Here is a 6,603-nt window from a genome sequence, read left to right on the forward strand (position 1 = left end):
TCTTGAACACTTCATGATGGAAATACATTTCAGATGAATTCTGAAGTAATATGGATAGACTGAGTGGCAATTTAGGACATTCCTTCATTCGACAAATATTCATTGGGAACATATATTTGGGTTAAGCATGGGGGATTGCTTGGAAGTAAATTTATAATAGACTAGTGAGACAGTAAAAATAATTAAAATAAAAATGGAAGGAAAACATATAAAAATGAATGTAAAGGTAAGTTCTGTTTTCCTCATTGTCTGCAGTACATATGTACCACCTCATTGTTTTCATGCCAAGCTTCCAAACAGGCAAGTATTAAATCAGTGCCAAACCTAACACTCAGGAAAGTTTGTTGAAAGCTGTACGGCACTGAGTTTTAAACTCAAACATTGAGTATCTTCAATACTACTAAATTAGTATCCTTTAATGTTATTTTCAACCCTGATATGCATGTACACATTAAAATTTCATGACATGTGCACTTCTATCCATACATGTTTCATGGCTTATTAGAAGGAATGATTGTAATGAACTTGTTTTAATAAATTTGCTAGGAAAGTGTCATTATGTTCCTGTTTTTACATTTTGAGTATTATAGTGAAGAAAGACTGGATAAAAGAACAAAGTATAAAAATGTGTCTTTTTGTGGAGAACCTCTCATATTCAAAGCACAAACCTAAAGTGACCCCCTACAGTGTCCCTGTCAAGTAGATATTATCTTTTAGATTTGGAGAAATTAAGACAGATGTTTGGTGTCTTTGACAAATTCATAAAGCACATCACCATTGCACCTGTCAGGATATTGTATCCTGAGCTTACCCTGCCATTCATTTGATGATCCTGCAAACATCATTCATCTTCTTTGATCTCTCTATCTGCACAATAAGTGTGTTATCCTAAAATCACTGAACACTTCCTAAAGCTGATACCATGGTTTATTTATACATTTAATTATCCATCTATCTATGTCCCACTTTGAACTAGAAAATATTTTAGATGTCTAATTTATGTGTTACCTTATCCTTTCAATTAAAATTAAGTCACAATCCCAGAACTCAGAAATAGGAAACATTGAGACCAATGTGAATAACAAATATAATTTGTTTAAAAAAATACAAAAAGCATCTATACATGTAACAACACAGTGACACATTTGGGCACTTCTGCTTTATACATATGTATATTTGAGGGCCCTTTATAAAATAATATAGGTAACTATCAACGTGTTTTACTGTATTTTTTTAATTATTAGGTTGGCACAAAAGTAATTGCTGTTTTTGACATTATAATAGTTCAATTAGAGTAGAATGACAATAATACCTCCACGTATTTATATAAAACAGTATAGTTTTAAAATTGTTTTCACATGTTTATTTGTCTTGGGCCTAACATTTTGATCCCTGTAAAAAAAAGATCATTTTTTTGTCTTATGCCTGATTTGTAGTAAGATAAAATAAATTCCAGTGAATGTAAATACAGTATCTAAATCCAAGACTTTCCATGAGCTATCATTAACTCTTCTCTGTCTCATTAGATCAATTCAGAAAATTAGAATGAAGGTGCAAATAATTTTTCAGAAATTATGTGTACCTCTGATATATTTTTATTTGTGACAGTATATTCACTGTTCAAAAATTTAAATGCACATGCTTCTTTCTTTTGTATTGAACGTAAAGTCTTTGACACAGAATGCAGAGTCTAGATCATTAGATGCTACACTGAAACAGGAAGAAGGAAAGCTTGCTGTAAGGGAGGTTTGGCGGAAATGAAACACAGGGACTTGCAGTAACAGTGGTAAATGAATGCTCACCAAGCTGAGGTAAATGTTACAATGCAACTAATTAGGACAAGAGGGATGTCAGGCAGTAAATTGGGAGTGTCTCCCTAGTGCCTTCCTAGTCCTTCAAGAAGACCCATCCTAGATCAAGTCAAGAGACTGAAGTCACAAGAGCAGGATCAGGGTTACACAAACATAGACAGGCAGTAATTCTCACTGATGTGTTTCCTTTGCCAAATCCAAAGGCAACCTCAACATCTGAACCTCTGAGCCTGTATTTTCAACTTCCATGTGCCCAGACAGATTTAAACTACAGTTTCTGGAAATCATTAATTAAATCAAAGAGCCTGGAACTTTCCAATTCCAGCATTACGGATCCTACTTGAAATTCTTCTGAAAGTCATCCCAATTTTCAGCTGTCTATTATACGTGTGATTTAACATATCTGGCAAATGGAGTAATGGGGTGTGACCACCACTTTTAGCATACAACTAAAGCCCTTTTTGTGACACCTATAATGAGAAGCAATGACATGTGACTCTTATGTGCCATATTATGCAATATTACAAATTATGTGTCTGCCTTTCTGACAGATTAGGCATAAAGACATAACCTCTTCCCTTCATTATCATCATGGCAGATGTCCCTTTTTTACCATGATCCAAATCAAGATTAGGTAATAATAAGATATCAATAATAATACAAACAGCATAATGATATCATAACGACGAATGACATAATAGCTAACCCATATGTGGTGTTTATTATATGCCAGCCATTGTTCCAAGTGATGTATTATATTATAAAAGATATACATATATATATAAAAGGTAATACCTTTTATACATACACCTTTTATATATATAAAATTGCATACGTGTAAACATACATCTTTTATATATATAAAATTTATACATATAAATACCTTTTCTATATATATACACCATATATATATACATACACCTTTTATAATACAAATAGCAAGATATTTGGGCTTATACACTTTAAATGAAAGGTCAGTGCTAACAGTTTTATAAACCACTTTTCTATCTTAACAGTATATTAAATATGTTTTTCTATATCATTAGTACACTACCCAAGAACAGTGGTTCTTTAAGGGCAAGAAATGAAAAGCATCTGCTAGAATAACCTGTACCCACATTTCTGAGCACAAGTAGTGTACACTAAGTATGGTCTTGGTGAATAACTCTGGCTGGCAGGTGTATTTTGAAAAATTTCCCCAGAAGATTTTATTGTCCATTATACACACCTCCCAACCCTCTCACCCCCAAAACTTCTACTTTATAATAATTTTAGTCAGTACATTTCATTGAATGGATATGAACTAATCATTTCTCTATTGTTGTGCACTCACATTTCTGCAAGTGTATTATTATTGTAAGAGCACTGTGATAAACATCCTTGAAACTACAGTTTTAAATTGTTTATAATTTATTAGTATTGTTATGAGAATCAATTTTAAAATTGTGAAGAATTCTATACCTCTCATACACACTTCCAAAAGCCCTCCATTAGCAATTCTTTTTTTAAAAATAATGTCTGTAATACCCCCAAATTGCCTTTATTTTTGTAATAAAAATGCATCTTGGCATCTAATTTGAATTTGATTATTAAATATTTGTCCAGTTTATTGACCTTCTATTTTTTCTTAAATGATATACTTGTATAAGTATTTTAGAAACTTGTTTCTTAGCATATTTAGCTTTTTAAATTGTTTAGATTTTTCATATATTTTATATATATCAAAATAATATATGAAAAATAGCAAAAATATGTAGCAAAAATATATGCTATTATATATGTTACTTAAAATAGTTTCTTAAGAGTTAATATGCACCATTTCATAATATCTTTGAGTAATGTAGTGAAGCTAAATTTATCCTAATTTTCTGCCTTCTTTAAAAATATATAAGATTGATTTAATAAAAGGTCTTGCTAAAATTTAGAAGTATGGAAGCCTACACAGTATGGTGGAACGTGCCATTGGGTAATATTAGTTATTTTATTCTCATTATAAAAAATAATTAAAATAAAAACAATATTAAAGGTGAAATTATTTGATATTATTATTTATATTTCCATTTTCTGTATTTATCTTGCTAAGAATTTCACATTTTGAAAAGTTTTTTCTTGATATTTCTTAGAGTTCAAGCACATACTTTGGACTGACCTTTTCATTTATGGACTCACCTCAAAGTCCTCACTTAGTAAAATGAAAACTAATAGCACTGGTTGGAAGTGGTGTTAAAAAGACAGAGAAAGTACAAGGGCTTTCTTACGGCTTTCTTTGCTCCAGAGGTTCTGTGTGCTCTGTATCATTTATCCATTTATTTATGTATTTATTCAGCAAATATTTCTTGGACACTCTTTAGCATATACATTTCTTGTTTTGTTTTTTTTCATAAATGGTGCCAAAACAGATCTGTTGTGAGAAGTACTGATTTAATATAAAGTGAGAACAATGACGCTCCTAAGACATAATACTTGACTGCTGGTAGGTTTCTTTTTCTAGCTGAATTCCTCTTGCGCCCTGGCCTAGAAGCTCATGGTATATTTTCTAGGCCAGAACTGTAGCTTTTCCACATGCCTTTAGAAAAAGCTGAATACTGTGCCATTGCATGCCAAGATTCAATGGCGTTCTAATTTGCAAAACTGAATGAAAGTTATGCTTACAACCTAATAAAAGTCCTTCAATTCTAAAGTAAAATAAAATAATAGAATTTGTCTCCAAGTATTTTCTACTAAACTTCTTCGCTAGGGTAATTCCAATTGTAGAATGCATAACATGTTTTGATTTTTTGTTTTTTTGTTTTGCTTTGTTTTTGAGAAGACCATTTTGTTACTAACAAAATACAAATGCATCATTAAACACTGAAACCAAGTTTGTTTTTAGCTACAATGGGATGTTCATTCATTGTGAAAATTTAGCATTTAACTTTGTCTTGCTTTGAGGATTTAATAATTTTAGAAAAGCCATCCTGAGTTTAAGTAAAAGTTAAACTTTTCTACTTTTCTATCCGGATTCTACTATATCCAACAAAACCACTGAAACTAAGCAAGATTAGCCTAAAGGTTGAAGCTGTATGGCTATGCATTATATGACTTTATATTCAAAGATGATCTTATCAATACAGAAAGCCATTCCTATAGGTATCATGTCAGGGACAATTCTGTGGTTAGGTCTGCGTCTATCCTCAGTTCTCATGGTCTCTTTGGTGATAGCACAAACCATGTAATATAGCTGCTTGCCTTCAGCGTAGAGCCATGTTGGCCAGTCATATCCAGACCCTTGGTGCTACTCCCTGATACTGTTCATTTCCTCTGGTTGTTTGTATTTACCATTCCCAGAGGTTTAGCTTCTGTGAACCTTTTCCATTTTCACAAACACTAACGCCAAGCTGTCTCTGCTCACATGCCAGATTGCTTTTCTTCTTCTCTCTAGAAACTGAATTTCTTCAACACCTTTTGAGATATTTATACAAGACACAGGAGAAGTCAAGATGAGTAAGGTATCACTTTACCCTCTAGAAGTACTGGGTGGAAAAGAAAGGAAATGCCATTTATAAAACATGATGATGTACTAGACATGGGGTTCAATGATTTATATGCAGTATTTTATTATAAAAATCTATTAAATTGAGATGAAGACCAACTCCTCTAATTTCCAGTTTCCTAATTTAGCTGTTAATGAAATTAAACCTTAGTGATAATGGATGTACCTGTTTATTTATTTGCAGTTGATCTGTTGGAAGCGGTCTCCCTGAAGAAAAAGGAAGAGGATGGATGGAAGGAAGGAAGGAAGGAAGGAAGGAAGGAAGGAAGGAAGGGAGGGAGGGAGGGAGGGAGGGGGAGGGAGGAAAGAAAAAAGAAAAGGGAAAGAGTAAGAAAGAAAGATGGAGGGAGGGAAGAGAGAAAGAAGGAGGAAGGGAGGGAAAGATGGAGGAAGGAATGAAGCGGAGGGAAGGAGAGAAACAGGCAGGGAGGGAGGCAGGGAGGGAGAAAAAAAGGAAGAAAAGAAAGAAGAGAAGAAAAACACAAAAAGCCATGCTGGAAGTATATAATGTGACTAAAAGTTTGAATTACTCAGGGGTCTTAAGAAATTTAGTATTTATTGAACAACCGCTGTGTACCATCAATATTATATGTGTTATAAACATCTCACAGACTCTTTGTAAGTAACCTATGACTTGGGTAATACTAGTGTTATTTTACAGATGATAAAACAACTGTAGAACTAATGGTTCTTAAGTTTCATATCCACCAACACACAGCTAGTGAAGGAAAAGCTGTGCCTACTAACTACAGATTTAATATTCTTTAGATAATTTTTAAATTGGAGAATTTATAAACCTTGAGAACTTAAGAGACTCTAAGATACCAAAAGACAGTTGAAGCTGAAGAGCAATGATAAATTCCATGAAGAACCTCACAGAATTTAAGGATGTAATCTGTAGCATAAATACTGAGATACAACACTGGAGAACTTTTCTTCCACTGTTGGGGAACAGCCTCCCACTTAAGCAGTCATATTTAATATTATATATAATAATAAAATGCTATTTAATTGGATAATGTTGAATAATGTTTTCTGAGCCATTTCTTCGCAATATTCTTTCTCTCTCTCTCTTTCTTTTCCTTCCTAGATGCTATTCTCTAAATTTAGAATTTGGGGTACTTCCTCCAACCCTATGGCTTTAACAGCATTAGTAATTAAACATAGGAACAGATATAATTAGCTTGTCCTCTTTTTGTAGAGCTTGATAGCTCACAAAGTACTGCTATGTATATTACCTCCAGTTGAAGATCCTGGTAT

This window comes from Macaca thibetana, chromosome 14 (assembly GCF_024542745.1).
Source record: "Macaca thibetana thibetana isolate TM-01 chromosome 14, ASM2454274v1, whole genome shotgun sequence".
Taxonomy (NCBI): domain Eukaryota; kingdom Metazoa; phylum Chordata; class Mammalia; order Primates; family Cercopithecidae; genus Macaca; species Macaca thibetana.